The sequence below is a fragment of the Myotis nattereri genome (assembly GCF_964212035.1).
Source record: "Myotis nattereri genome assembly, chromosome: 4".
Lineage (NCBI taxonomy): Eukaryota > Metazoa > Chordata > Mammalia > Chiroptera > Vespertilionidae > Myotis > Myotis nattereri.
In genome coordinates, this window is record NC_138079.1 from 58832426 (window position 1) to 58848505 (window position 16080).

The following is a 16080-nucleotide window of genomic DNA, read 5'->3' on the forward strand; positions in this document are numbered from 1 at the left end:
GTGTTGGGAGCAGAATATCTAGTAGGTAAGTCATCATTTGGATTTATTTCACTGTAAATCGCCATCCATCATTCATAAGCAAATAGCTATCTGGTAGTGAAAACAGAGTGGAGCAATTAGTAATCTCCAACCCATTTGAGTGGAGCTGATGTTTGGGCATACACCAGTCTGGATGTTGCTATGAAAGTATTTTTCATATGTGGTTAACATTGAAATTAGTAGACATAGAGTGATGCTAATTATCATTTACAATGTGGGTAAGCTTCATACTAGTAGAATTAATTGAAGGTCTTCAGAGAAAAAACTGAGGTCTCTCAAGGAAGAAGGGCAGACTGCTTTTGGGGTAGAGCTACAACATCAACTCTTCTCTGAGTCTCCAGCCCGCCAGGCAGCCCTGCAGAATTGGGACTTGCCAGCCTCGACAATCATGGGAGCCAATTCCTTAAAATAAATCTCTTTATATGTATGCACGCATCCTATTGGTTCTGTTTCTCCAGAGAACTCTGGCTAATGCACCACACTGTATTGTATGAGTGAGTAAACCAAGACGATAAAATAAAGGTCTTTGATGCAGAAATCGTTCTGTTAGAAAATTCTCAAAGAAATATTCAGCTGCTTTGTTCGCTTAACATATAAACAGCATACTTCTAAATATTTAAATCCCTATCGAAATAGGAAAAACTAATTGCAGCATTAATAATCAAATATTTGGCAAAATTCAATGTGCTGTTCCTTTTCAATAAAATGAATTGACTGTTGCTTCTCCTTGGCTAGTGAAATGTTCAAGACAAGTAGATAGTTTCAAATATTGCAGAAAGTAATTAAAAATGAAACAAAAATTCACACCAATCACTCATATACACATCCATTCACTAGTGAGTTACCGATACCTAATTTTTCCAACATATTACAAGGTTTCTGTTTTGTTTTTATGGAGAGAAAAGTATCATAGCAGAATTAATACATAAAGTAGAAAAGACATTTTCCACTCCTTAGTAAGTGTCAGTCACTTACAGAATAAGAAAAATGAGGTTTTGCTATATTATGGGAAAACATGACTCTGGCTCAATATGATTCACTTCTCACTGAGGGGAGACAGAGGGGGCATAGTGCATTTTCTTTGCTATGGTGCAATGGCAATTTGATATTATGAACACTCCAAAATCATGTTAGTAAAGTAAACTGTAATTGGCAACAGAACAGACCTCACAGAAGTTGGAAGGGCAAGAAATCAAGCCACAGTAGGAAGATACCTGAGACTAAATTAAATGGTTCAAGTCTGAAGTGCCTGATTACTTTCACAATGAGGTGTTTATGAAATTATCAGGGTCTTTATGGGTCAACTAGCTGCTGGTTTTGAGAATTTGAACAAGATTCTATAGTTTTCAGAAGACAAGGGTGATTCCATTTCAGAAAGAAAAAAAAAATGGCTAATTGGAACAAAAACTTATTAGTATAGCGGGAAAGAATATGTACAAGGCCCTGTCAGTGCACTGAGAGGAAATCAAGGCCAAATTGATTTGCAAGATCCTTATAGAGTGCAAGGCAATGGGTATAACCTGCTTGTTTCCTTAAATGATAAATTTTAAAATAATAATTTAATCTATGCTATGGTAACAGCCCCACTACATTAGGGCAGAGTTATAGATTTTAATCGCTTACAAATGTACTTAAGATTATGCAAGACTTTTTCCATCAATATTATAAGAAAACTAGGGGCCCGGTGCACGAAATTTGTGCACTGGGTGGGGGCGGGGAGGGGGGGAGAGTGTCCCTCAGCCCAGCCTGCCCCCTCTCACATACTGGGAGCCCTCAGGCGTTGACCCCCATCACCCTCCGATCGCCTGATCGGCCCCTTGCCCAGGCCTGACGCCTCCGCCAGAGGTGTCAGGCTTGGACAGGGGACCCCCATCTCCCCCGATCACTGGCTCTGGCCCCCGCCCAGGCCTGAGGCCTCTGGCCCAGGAATCATGCCTGGGCAGGGGACCCCCATCTCACTGATCGCTTGCTCCACCCCCCGCCCAAGCCTGATGCCTCTGACCCAGGCTTCAGGCCTGGGCAAGGGGACCATCATATCCCCCCAATCCCCGGCTCCGCCTCCCACCCAGGCCTGATGCCTCAGCCAGAGGAGTTGACCCTCATCACCCTCCGATCACCAATCACCGGATCGGCCCCTTGACCAGGCCTGAGGCCTCCGGCAGAGGTGTCAGGCCTGGGCAGGGGACCCCCAGCTCCCCACGGTTGCAGGCTCCCCCCCTGCCCAGGCCTAACGCCTCTGGCCTAGGTGTCCGGCCCGGGCAGCGGGGACCTGCAGTGGCAGCGGGGGGCGCCGCGATCGTGGGCTTCGCTTTAGGCCCAGGCAAGGGACCCCTAGCTCCCGGGACTGCCAGCTTCAACCGTGCCCAGCTCCCATTGCTGGCTCCACCCCTACTTCCTGCTATCACTGGCCAGGGCGGCAAAGGCACCTGATTCTCCGATCATGGCTGGGGGGCAGGGCAAAGACGGCCCCAGGGCCTCCTTTGCCCTGCCCCCCAGCTCTTAGCTCCCCCTTGGGTTTCTGATCATGTCATGGCAGGGGGCTTCTTCCTGCTTTCCCTTTCGCCTCCCTGCATTGTGCCTACATATGCAAATTAGCTGCCATCTTGTTGGCAGTTAACTGCCAATCTTAGTTGGCAGTTAACTGCCAATCTTAGTTGGAAGTTAATTTGCATATAGCCCTGATTAGCCAATGAAAACGGTCTTGCCATACGCCAATTACCATTTTTCTCTTTTATTAGTGTAGACTAGGGGCCTGGTGCATGAAATTCGTGCACTGGGTGTGGGGGGGGGGAGGGGGAGAGTGTCCCTCAGCCCAGCCTGCCCCCTCTCACATACTGGGAGCCCTCAGGCGTTGACCCCCATCACCCTCCGATCGCCTGATCGGCCCCTTGCCCAGGCCTGATGCCTCCGCCAGAGGTGTCAGGCTTGGACAGGGGACCCCCATCTCCCCCCGATCACTGGCTCTGGCCCCCGCCCAGGCCTGAGGCCTCTGGCCCAGGAATCATGCCTGGGCAGGGGACCCCCATCTCCCTCTGATCGCTTGCTTCACCCCCCGCCCAAGCCTGATGCCTCTGACCCAGGCTTCAGGCCTGGGCAAGGGGACCATCATTTCCCCCCAATCCCCGGCTCCGCCCCCCACCCAGGCCTGATGCCTCAGCCAGAGGAGTTGACCCTCATCACCCTCCGATCACCAATCACCGGATCGGCCCCTTGAGCAGGCCTGAGGCCTCCGGCAGAGGTGTCAGGCCTGGGCAGGGGACCCCCAGCTCCCCGCTGTTGCAGGCTCCGCCCCTGCCCAGGCCTAACGCCTCTGGCCTAGGCGTCCAGCCCAGGCAGCGGGGACCCGCAGTGGCAGCGGAGGGCGCCGCGATTGTGGGCTTCGCTTTGGGCCCAGGCAAGGGACCCCTAGCTCCCGGGACTGCCAGCTTCGACCGTGCCCAGCCCCCATCACTGGCTCCACCCCTACTTCCTGCTATCACTGGCCAGGGCGGCAAAGGCGCCTGATTCTCCGATCATGGCTGGGGGGCTCTTAGCTCCCCCCTGGGTTTCAGATCACTGTCAGTGGCAGGGGGCTTCTTCCTGCTTTCCCTTTCGCCTCCCTGCATTGTGCCTACATATGCAAATTAGCCGCCATCTTGTTGGCAGTTAACTGCCAATCTTAGTTGGCAGTTAATTTGCATATAGCCCTGATTAGCCAATGAAAACGGTATCGCCATACGCCAATTACCATTTTTCTCTTTTATTAGTGTAGATAAGCTCACATATAACAGCTATAATACCTACCATTTTATCAGACATAAGTTAAAAATGAAGTCTACTCTTCTCCTCCCCTGATGAATTTTCCAGATAAGATAGGAAAGAAGCTAAGGAAAGGACCCAAATGTCCATAGAAAAGCATTATGGCACAGTTACCTGTGCAGACTTGGTATTCAAACACCTTAAATGTAAATCTTCATTCTGTTTCCTACAGGTAATGAGATCTTGGGCAATTTATACAATCTTCCATAGATTCATTCCCCTTATCTGTGAAATTGGAATAATAATAGTATCATCTAAAGAAAAGTAAATGAGATTATAAAAGACTTGGCAGAGAGACTGTTCAATTAATGATAGCTCAAGGTCATTTAATAATTTATTAGCTCATCTATTTTCCCCACTAAATTTCGAGTTCCTCAGGAACAAGGATTAAACATTGCTCTTCTCTATTTCCACTGTATAAGAAGCCTAATGAAAAGTATGGTGTTGCTATAAATTTAATATTTCACATTTAATATTCATATTTCATACTTAATCATTTACATGGGCAGATATTCCAAGTAAGGGTAAAGAAGAGGACAGTGCACACTGGACATGAGATAGTCTGTAGGAGACAGGAAGGGAAGGGATGTGCCTCATCTCACTGGAGGGAAGGGCCAATCAGTTATCCACCCGTCAAGGCAGGTAAGAGTCAGACATTGGGGCAGGGAGAATAATGCATTGGCACCAGAGGCAGGAATGTAGGCATGAGTTTTATTCTTGACACAAATACCTTCTACTTCAGCCTCTTTTATACTTCCTGTTGGATTTTTGTTTGCAACAAGAAACTGTAACCTGCTGATAGGTAGAAGTACTAGATTGTATGTGAATTTTGTGACTAAGGAAAAAATAAGATAACTGGGATGCCTGGGTATTTTCATACTTCAAAAGAACTTATGGCAAAATCAGATAACTGTTTATTCTTTCCTTCAATACTGTGGAACGCTTATTATGTATAAGGTGCTAAAGATACAAAGATACATAAAACATAGTCCTTACCTTCTATCTGTTCATTGGAAAGAGCTGAAAGGCAGATGTGTACACAACAAGTACCACAAAGTGTTATAGGAGCCACAGAAAACACATACAAGGATACAAGGTCCTGTCAACACACTGAGAATGAAGGTCTTCGAATAGACATGACATAAGAGGTGTCTGAGTAGGCTATTCGGAATGCAAAGAAAAGCAACAGTTACCAACCTGAACCTACAAATAATCACACTCCAAGCTGGTATTAAAACAATGTGCAGCTTTTATGATAGTTCTTATTCACTGCTCAGAGAGGTTCTTTTGCACTGTCAGGTTTAAGCTGGATCAGGTAGTTGAGGTTGCTAGCATTCCATCTTTATTGCATTATATAGTGTTTGGAGTGTCTGAGGGAGTATTTATCAACAGACTGTTACCAACTCTGGAGGAACGATTCAGAAATATTTCATTGTGATACTCTATCCAACATCCTTGCCTTTTCCTTTGAGTTGGGTCATGGTAGACAATTATGCTTACTGAATCTAGAAGAAAGCCCAGAGGACTAAATTAGACCTTTTACAGTCATGATGAATTTGACTAGCGATTAGAATTAACTTGACTAGGTAAGTAGGGCAGACACTAGAATACTTAAGGAGAAAACTCAAAATAAGAAAAAAGAGGATGGACTTGACTGTGTATAAAAAATATTGTGAAAAAATGTATTAGAGTCATAGTGTATAATAACTGCCCTATGTGCTATGAAGTTTAAAAAGATTGGTTGACCCTGGCAAAAAAAAAAAAAATCAAATTTGCAAAAGAACTTCAGAAACTGGAAAGTAGGACAGTGCCATGAAAATGTGTCATCACTTACTGTGCTTCAGCTTTCCACTACCCAAAGTATCAGCGCCTGCCATGATATAAATACTAAGATTAATTGCTTTTATAGATTCATAAGCATTTTGTTCTGTTCATGTCTTGTCAATTGTTATGAAAACTTAGTGCCCGACTTAGACCAGTGCTTCTCAATCCATCAATACTATACAAATTAATTACTAGGTAAATGAAATTCCTAGATCAGACACAGAAAACACAAGTCCAAACTATTGCTTATTGCATTCAACAGACATAAGTTACTCTGTCAAATTGCTTATAAAAGTTTCTAAATGCTTACTTTCAGTTTCTTTACTTATCTCATCTTGGACCAGTGACAAATATTCGTGGATCAAAACAGGTTCATGAACAACACTGAGAGTAGCACTACCTTGGGCCCTGGTATATCTCTATATATAAAAGTCTAAGCGACCAGTCAACTGGCCAATCGTTTGACTGTCCAACTGGTAGCTAGGATGCACAATGCAGGAGTGGAAACCACAGGCATGGAAACATGGAACAGACTGATGAATCTCAGATGGAAGCGGGGAGAGTGGGAAGAGATTAACCAAAGATCTTATATGCATACCGGAGGCCCGGTGCATGAAATTCATGCACGGGGGTGGAGGGGGTACCTCAGCCCAGCTTGTGCCCTCTCAGAATCTAGGACCCCTCGGGGGATGTCCGACTGCCGGTTTATGGGCCTAACCTGGCAGTCAGACATCCCTCTCGCAATCCAGGACGCTGCATGCACCAGTGACCATAATTTTCATACACGTGAAAGGCATCTTGCTGTTGTATGGGCAGCTACATTTTTTTGCCCTGATTATAAAAATTAGTACATAACATGATCCTTCTGAGACAATAGTACCATTTTCCCCATCTTATGGGTGCAAAAACTGAAGCAGAGAGAAGTTAAGTAATTGGCTTTGTCACACAGTTATAAGTGTCAGAATCAGGGCTGACCACAAAATGTGCAACCCAGAGTCCATGCATGTCATTGCTATATCATCCTGTTTTTCAGTGGTAGAGTAGCCTTGCCAGGTTTTAATTTTTAAATCTAAGAGACTGTTCCCAATACATAGGGTAGGGTTCCTAGGCGTGGCCAGCGATCAGGGCTGATCTGTGGGTCAACTGGTGGGGCAACCGGGGGTCCCCCACTGGCACCCACCTTGGCTGGCCTGGTGCCGCCCACTCGCCAGCCCCGCCATCTGCCAACCAGTCATTCCATAGGTTGTTCTGCCATACAGTCGATTTGCATATTAGGGTTTTGTATAAATAGACTAGAGGCCTGGTGCACGGATTCATGCACCAGTGGGGTCCCTCAGCCTGGCCAGCGCCCTCTCACACCAGGATCCCTCAGGGGATGTTGGAGAGCCGTTTTCGGCCGGATCCCCACAGGCCAGGCCAAGGGACCCCACCGGTGCACGAATCCGTGCACTGGGCCTCTAGTCTATATATGAAAAGTCTGAGTACTTCAGAAGAGGCAGAACAGTGAATGATGTGGTATGAAAAGCCCAGGCTACAGATCAGGAGCCTTGTGTTCTATACTAGCTCTTTAACTAACTAAAACTTTCTAGTCTTCCAGTTTTTTCTCTTGGAAAACTATAAGTCTAGGTTAGTCTAGTATTCCTGTCCAGCTCTAAAATATCATGTAAAGATTTTATAATAAAGACTTCTGAAGAAAAAATGTGCTAGATTATTTATCATGGGGAAGAGAATGTGGAAGTTTTTGTTACAATGTTGTTACTATATTTGCATAGATGCGTCCATCCTATTCCCCAAGACCTACACAAGATTACTCATGAATATAGACTTATAATTTTGCCACCTAAATGAATACTTTAACCACCTTCAAGTAATTGGAAAGATGGACATAAACTTTAGGTACATTCAAATCTTCTATTGGTATCTCTAAAAAGTATAAGTCTGGTGCTGGTACCAGTTTTTATATGTATAAAGTTTTATAATACTGAAAGCCAGGATCACTAGTCCCATAGCTATTAAACATAGAACAAAAGGGCATACTCGTCAATTTTACTGTCCGTTATTTATATATGTAACTAGAGGCCCGGTGCACAAAAATTTGTGCACTCGGGGGGGAGGGGGGTCCCTGTGCCCGGCCTGTGCCCTCTCGCAGTCTGGGACCCCTCAGGAGATAACGACCTGCTGGCTTAGGCCTGTTCCCGGGTGGCAGAGGGCAGGCCCAATCCCTAGGTGCAGGCCCTGGTCGGGCTCAGAGCAGGGCTGATTGGGGAGTTGGGGCGCTGCCCCCTGTCATGCACAGACCAGGGAGATTGGGAGGCTTTGATGCCACCCTCAGTCATGATCAGGGTAGGGCCGATTGGGGGGTTGGGGCACCGTCCCCTGTCACACTCAAGGCAGGGTCGATGGGGAGGTTGCGGCGCCACCCTCGGTCACACACAGAGCAGGGCCAATCAGGGGGTTGGGGCACTGCCCCCTGTCACTCACAGAGCAGGGCCCATCGGGGGGTTGGGGCTCTGTACCCTGTCACGCACAGAGCAGGGCCAATCAGGGGGTTGGGGCGCTGCCCCCGTCACACACAGAGCAGGGCCCATCAGGGTGCTGGGGCACCGCCACTCTCACACTCAGGGCAGGGCCGATGGGGAGGTTATGGCTCTACCCTGTCACACACAGAGCAGGGCCCATGGGGGGGGGATTGGGGAGCTCCCCCCTATCAGGCACAGAGAAGGGCTGATCAGGGGGTTGGGGTGGCTTCCCCTGTCACGAACAGAGCAGGGTGGATAGGGAGGTTGTGGCCCCGCCCCCTGTCACACACAGAGCCGCAGGGCGATCAGGGGGTTTGGGCGCTGCCCCCTGTCACGCTTATCCCGGTGCTGGGAGGCCTCATGGCTCCGCTGATCCTGGTGCTGGGAGGCATATTACCCTTTTACTATATAGGATAGAGGCCTGGTGCATGGGTGGGGCCAGCTGGTTTGCCCTGAAGGGTGTCCTGGATCAGGGTGGGGGTCCCCACTGGGGTGCCTGGCCAGCCTGGGTGAGGGGATGATGGCTGTTTGCAGCTGGTCACACATCCTTCAGGGTGGGGGTCCCCACTGGGGTGCCTGGCTAGTCTGGGTGAGGGGCTGAGGGCTGTTTTCAGGCTGGGGGTGACTGAAGCTCCCAACTGCTCCTTTTTTTCTTTCTTTCTTTTTTTTTTTTATTCTGAGCCAGCTTTAGCTTTGAGGCTTGGCTCCAGCTCTTAGGCCTCCACTGCTGAAAGTAGGTTTCTGGCCTTTGCTTACAATGTTGTGAATCTGCTGGCTGAAGTCCGGTGGTATTTGTTACAGAGTTTCTTAAACTGCCCGCTCAGAGGCCTGCAGCGGCAGGCGGGGAACGTTGGTTTCCTCCGTCACTGAGGCAACCAAACCTCATGTTAGTTTCAAGCTGCCTGGCTGCCTGCCGCCATCTTGGCTGACAGTTAATTTGCATATCTCGCTGATTAGCCAATGAAAAGGGTAGCGGTCGTACACCAATTACCATGTTTCTCTTTTATTAGTGTAGATGTCCTTCTCTGTTTAAAGCATGTGGTGCTCAACTTTGGAATAATTTACCAAGAAAGGTTACTCACTTTCTTTCTTTAAAAAAGCATTAAAAAGAAGGCACTTTGTCTTTCCTGAAAAGGTTTGGTAATGACCAATAGAAAAGCAAAGCAATGAGTAAGATGGACTCCCACATGATAATTTGTTGTTATTTAAGCCTGAACTTAAAGAAAAAAATAGCTGATAATAACATTTTGTTTAATTCTCCTGAAAATATTTCTATTCTTCAGCCCCACTGCCTTTTTTCAGGCCTAGATTAGCTTCTCCAATTCTCCATTTCAGTAAATAGGTCCCAGAAGTTCCTCTCTCCCCCTCCACCTCTGATCCTGACTTTAGATTACTTCCTCTTTCATGTGCCTTCTACAGAAATTAGTCCTGAAGATACAGACAAAGGCATCAGAGCGGGGAACTGCTTTTTCAGGTCACTGAGTATTCCGACCTGTGGAGAAATTATTTCAGCTTGGCCATTTTTTAACAATAACACCATAGCCTTCAGGGTTCAGAGGTGAAAACAGTCTAACTCTGCTGTCTTGACAAACCTCTGAAGAAATTAACTGCGTCTCCACTTAATACAGAAAACTGGAAAATTACTGCCTAAATATTTACCCTATCAAATACCACATAGTAGAAATAAAATATCTGCCTTTGTTTGCAGAAAATGACAATGTTATAGGAGGAAAACTAGACGGAGACTGGAGAGGTCCACTGAGCCTGACAAGGCAGTTACTTTTCTTTCAAATGCCCATAGCCACTTTGAATCAGCTTCCAATTACTGACTTTGTACTGGAACTTAGGATGTATGGCATTATTGCTACCTGACTTAGGTGAAAATGTGTTCCAAAAGTTAGTTCCATTCAATTCAACAGAGTGTGTCCTAGCACCTATTAAAAGCAATCCACTTGTGCTGAATAATAAGAGTCACTACACTCCAGAGCAAGGAGAAAGACACACATACACAGATTACAAAGGTCAGATCTGATAAGTGGGATAAAAGAGGCTCAGACACCTAAGGAAGTCAAGAGAGAAATTGATTCAATATGAGGAAGGACTCTTAGATGCTGGGGCTTAAAGAAAACGAGTAAAAAGCATTTTAATTTTTCTCTCTTCAAAAGTAATATACTTTTGAAGTATATTACTGTGGAAAATAAAAGAAGATAAAAATCACATACAACTCTATCACCTGAAAATAATTACTTTAACATTCAACATTTTTATCTATACATATGTAAGCATGAATACTCTTTAAAGAAAATGTAATCATCAGTGTATTCTCCTTAATAATCTCCTTTGCCCCTTAACAATGCATAATGAACATTTTTTCTATGTCATTAGCTGTTCCTCTACAATAGGTATGGCTCATAAGTTTCATGTTTCCTTTTATTTCTGATCCTGATTATAGCTGCAAAGAGCTTGATATTAAGAGGATTCAGAAACCATGATCTCAGTGAGAAGGAATGCTTCGATTCATTTAAAAATGTCTCCATATGCATATATGCATATAAATTCTTTGGTTAATCTCTTCCCACCCACCCACCCGACACAGACAATAGTGTGGTAAAGGTCTGGGCAGGGAGTGGGTGCTGTCTAGAAGGGAACAATGGGGGGGAAAGGGAGGCATCTGGAATACTTTCAATAATAAAGGTAAATTAGAAAGATAATAATAATAATAATAAATGTCTTCACAAGTCCAGAGTAGGAAAGTTATGCTATAAACACCAAATATTTGCTGGTTTATTTCTATATCTCTTTTGATAGCACATATTATTCTGTCATGTAATCTATACTAATAATCTATACTAATATAAGGGTAATAAGCTAATTAGACTGTACATCTTCCAGACGACCTTCCGGACAAAGCCACGGTGGCAGGGCCAAGGTACAGGCAGTTAGGGGCAATCAGGCTGGCAGGGGAGAGCAGTTAGGGCGATCAGGCCAGCAGGGGAGAGCAGTTAGGGGTATCAGGCAGGCAGGCAGAGAGGTTAGGGTTAATCAGGTAGGCAGGCAGAGGTGGTTAGGGGTGATCAGGCAGGCAGGGGAGCAGTTAGGGGTATCAGGCAGGCAGGCAGGTGAGCTGTTAGGAGCCAGCAGTCCCGGATTATGAGAGGGATGTCCAACTGCCGGACATCCCCCGATGGGTCCCAGATTGGAGAGGGTGCAGGCCGGGCTGAGGGACACCCCCCTCCGGTGCACGAATTTTGTGCAACAGGCCTCTAGTTGCATATATTTTCACTAATTCCATATATTTGAAGATTTAGGTTATTTTTAATTGTTTACTGTTACATATAACACCATGATGAACATCTTTATGCATATATGTTTGCTCATTTGTGTAACTATATTCTTAACAAAACTTACTAGAATTGTTATTGCTGATCAAAATATATGCAAAGTTCCAAGGCTTTTAAAAAACATTGCCAAATTATAGTGCAGAGTTTATAGCAATTTAAAAACCCTAAAAGTGTGTATGAATGTACTAATTTTCTGGCTCTAGATATTATGTCTTCTTTTTTAATCTTTGCTCACCAGTTTGATCTGGGACATGATCAGTTTTATAAATGTTTTAGGCAGCTCAAAACTGCAGGGAGTGAATGGATGTTCCAGGTACCCCAGCAATCACAACAGTGAGAAAGCCAGCGTCTTAGCACACCTCTAAGCCATGGGACATACAAAAGTTCTGCTATATACCATTATTAATTTTCAGTCTGCCACATCAGAAGTTACCCACTTCTCATAAGTTCCCTTTAAATATCTCATTATGATTGTGGACCTATCCAATTGTTATTACAATTCTGTCAGTTTGTGTTTTATATATATTGAGGCTATGATGTAATGTAAGAACATTTATGATTATTATGTCTTCTTGATGGGCTGTTCATTGTATTATTACAGAAAGCCACTATCTCTATTCATGCTTTTTGCTTTAAATTATATTTCCATATTGCTACATGGCTTTTTATTTGTAAGTAGCATATAGCTGGACTTTAAAAAATCTAATTGACCACCATTCTTTAATAGAGTAATTTAATCCATTTATATTATTGTGACTTCAGATGTATTTGGACTTATTTCTGACATCTTTGTTTTCTGTAACTTGCCTGCTTGTTTTCTTTTTAATCCTTTGTTTTTGGTTGATCTGATAAAATATTCTATATTTTCTACACAAAACTTTGCTGTTTTTTTTACCTTAGATCTTAATCTTAAATTTTAACATATGTAATTAACTATAAATTGTACTAATAATCTCTAGTTATTCCATATTTTGATTCTCCTGACAATGACAAGTACCTTGGCAGTCTTCTACATCACCACCCCCATCTTATTTTGTTTAAAATGTTAGTATCAACAATTTTCAAAAAAACTATATAGTTATTTTTAATATACATAATTAAATTTACCAACATGTCATTTTTTGTGCTTTTCATTGCTTCTTGTATTCGCTCAGTTCATTTTTTTGTCTTGCAAAGTTAACTGGAATCTGTGGATCAAAAATTCTTTAAGGCTTACAAAGAGTGAAACTGCCATATTTGTTGGCATTCTTAATTTATAGCTTAGTTAGATATAAATTTTAAATCAAAGAATATTTTCTCTAGATACCTGAAAAATACTCCATTGCATTCTGGAATTTATTGGTCTAAGTTAACGCCTCATTCCATTGTAGAATAACTCTCTGATAGATGTAAATAAATTTTTTCTCTGATATTTTGCAGTTTGATTATAATATTTCTAGGTACAGATGTATTATTATTTATTTTGCTTGTAATCCAGAGTTACTTTGACCTGAGAACTCATTATTTCTTTAATTTTGGAAAATTCTTAGTAGCTATCTCACCAAATATTGCTTCTTTGTAATTCACTCAACTCTATTCTTCCTATCAATCTATTCTCTTAACTGCCCTTTCATTTTGTTTATTTTTTTTCATGTGATTTTCTGGGTTAATTCCTCAATACCATCTTCTAGTTCACTAGTTTTTTCTTCATGATGTTTGTTCAGTACTCTTCTTCTAGATTGTGTTTCTAAAGATGATCACACGCTGTCTCCCATCCAACATGCTTTTTACAGTGACACTTTGCTGTTCCTGTTGGGAAGAGGTTGAGTCTGTTTCTCCCCTATGAATCAGGGACAGCCTTGGGCCTTGTCTGACCAGTAGGCTGTAGCAGAAATGACACTGCCAGTTCCGGTCCTTTAAGAGGCCTGGCATCTCTGTCTTCTCCAGGAAAACAGCCACATGCTTTAAATAAGCACGGGCTAGACCAGCGATTTTCAATCTTTTTCTTCTCCTGGCATACATAAACAAATTACTAAAATTCTGCAGCACACCAAAAAATGTATTATATTTTTGCCAATCTAACAAAAAATAGGTATAATTTTGGTTCATTCATACCAGATGGCTATTGTGTTAGCTGTTGTCATTTTTTTTTTTTTTTTTTTTTTTTTTTACAATCTAAGGAAAAAGAGGTCAGTGCCCCTTACTAAATAGTCAGGTATTGCATGTTTTAAAAATTCTTGAGACACACCTGTTGAAAATCACTGGGCTAGACTAATGAATGACATCATGTGAAAAGAAAAGAAAAAGCCACATAGTAAAACCCCAGGCTTGTGAATGAAGGGTTTTGGAACTTTCTAGCTCAACTGACTACAGCCAAGTAAATCAGCCCTTCCTTTTTATATTCTATTTTTGCTATAATTTGGGGCAAAATTATAGTGAGTAAGCAAATCAGACCTTTACTATGCTACCTGGGCTACACGTCCAGTGTGTCACTGCAATGTCTTCACTACACATCCAGATCCTTCATATTTCTTGGGTCTTAAGCAAGACTTTCTATTCTATTGACCTCTTTTGCAGAGCTCATGTAATTCAATTGGATTTACGTGGAAAATCCAGGGTCATCTGCCTATTTTAAGGTTCATAGCTTTAATTATACCTACAAACTTCCTTCACAGTAGTACTTACATAAGTGTTTGATTGAGTAACCAGAAGACAGGAATCTTGAGGGGACCTCTTTAGGATTTCTGCCTATCACAGTAACTGATGACTGAAGCCAAGTGTGGTAAGATGAAAAAGGTTTTTATTTAAAATCAGAATTGAATGTAGGGACATCCATGTCCTAAGGATGGTAGGGATAAGGGAAGAAGCAAGAGGAGATGTAATTTACATCAGAAGAAGAATTAATCTACATACTACCCCAATTCCATTTTAAGACACTAGTAAGAGAAGACTGCTGCTAAGAGATGCCAAAGGGATAGAAATCTAAACTACTTAACATAACAATATGAGGATAACTAAGGTGTGAAAAGAAAAGACTCAGGTATATGGACAAAATTTAGAGTCTTTGTAGAAATTGCCATGTCTCTGTTTTAAAATCCCTTACATTGACTCCAAACACTTACTTTAAGCCAAACCTTCAGTGATGTCTGCCACCATAAAACTGTCTTCAGTGTGTGGTTCAGAGAGATAACAAGTAACAAAGCTGAGTTCTATCATACATCTGGACTTGTGTAGAGCAGAGGCAAGAGAATCAGTTGGTTTAGGAACTGAGATGCAAGTGATAACAAATGTTCCGGAGGTTAGGAACTTGGAACCAGAAGGGACCATGAGACGGTCAGCTCTCAGGATTCAGAGTTATCTTAAAGATCACCTGGACCTCCTCATGTGATGGGAGCTTGAGCCAATTTTGAGTCTCAAAGAAAATAATAGCCTCCCCTGAAATCTGACTTCCAGTTTAAGACAGTTTTCAATCCTGGTAAAGTATTAGAATTGCCTGGGGAACTCTAAATAAAAACTCCCAGTACTCAAGCTATACCCCAGAACATCTAAATTAGAACCTCTGGGAGTGGGACACAGGCATCATTAATATTTAAAGCTTCCCCAGGTGGTTCTAATGTATAGTCAAGGCTGAGAATCACTGGTTTAAGCTTTGGAAGAATCTTGAAGAAGTTTTTACTTTTGAACTGTGGGCATTAGAAAAGAAGTGAATAAATCAGGTGTTCTAAAAGACTGGAGAGCCCAGCCAGTGTTGCTCAGTGGATTGAGCAGCATCCCATACACCAAGAGGTCACCAGTTTGATTCCCAGTCAGGGCAGGCTCCATAGCTAGTATGGGGTGTGCAGGAGAGGCTGATAGATGTTTTTTCTCTCTCTTTCCCTCTCTCATCCTCTCTCTCTAAAATCAACAAAGACATTTAAAAAAACTGAAATAAAAAATGGGAGAAAAACTAAATCAAAAGTGTAAGAAGAGATGATTCAATTTTGCTGTGAAACTGAGTGAATGACAACATAGAGGAGGCCTTCAAAACTGACTAATAGGAGTGCACCATTTTGCTTTGAAAGAAGTACATTAGTTAAAACTGTGGGGATAAAATTTGGATTACAAAGATATTTTTCTTTATTGATTAAGGTATTACCTATGTGTCCTTATTCCCCCGTTAACCTTCACCCCCCGCACCCCCCCAAACACACTCAGGTGTCATCAGAACTAGGAAAAGAATACCAGTTCTTTTCATCTTGAGGAAAGGGGGCCAGGCAGGCAGGCAGAGAGGTTAGGGGCCTCAGCTTAATACAGACCCTTGGGAGAAAGTGGTAGTAGAGGTTTAAGATTATGCCCTCAATGCATGCAGATAAGCCTAACCAATGGACACAGACACCAGGGGGGTGAGGGGATTACAAAGATTTTAAAGTGAATGTGGAGAGGAAGTAGAAGTAAATATAGACAAAGTTTTCAAGATATTGAAAAGTTGATGAGATTGAAAAAAAAAAAAAAAAACCAACCCAGAGACAATGACAGGGAAAGAACACCAAAATAACTAGGAAGCACAAATGCCAGGAAGGGGTATTTATAAATCAAAGACA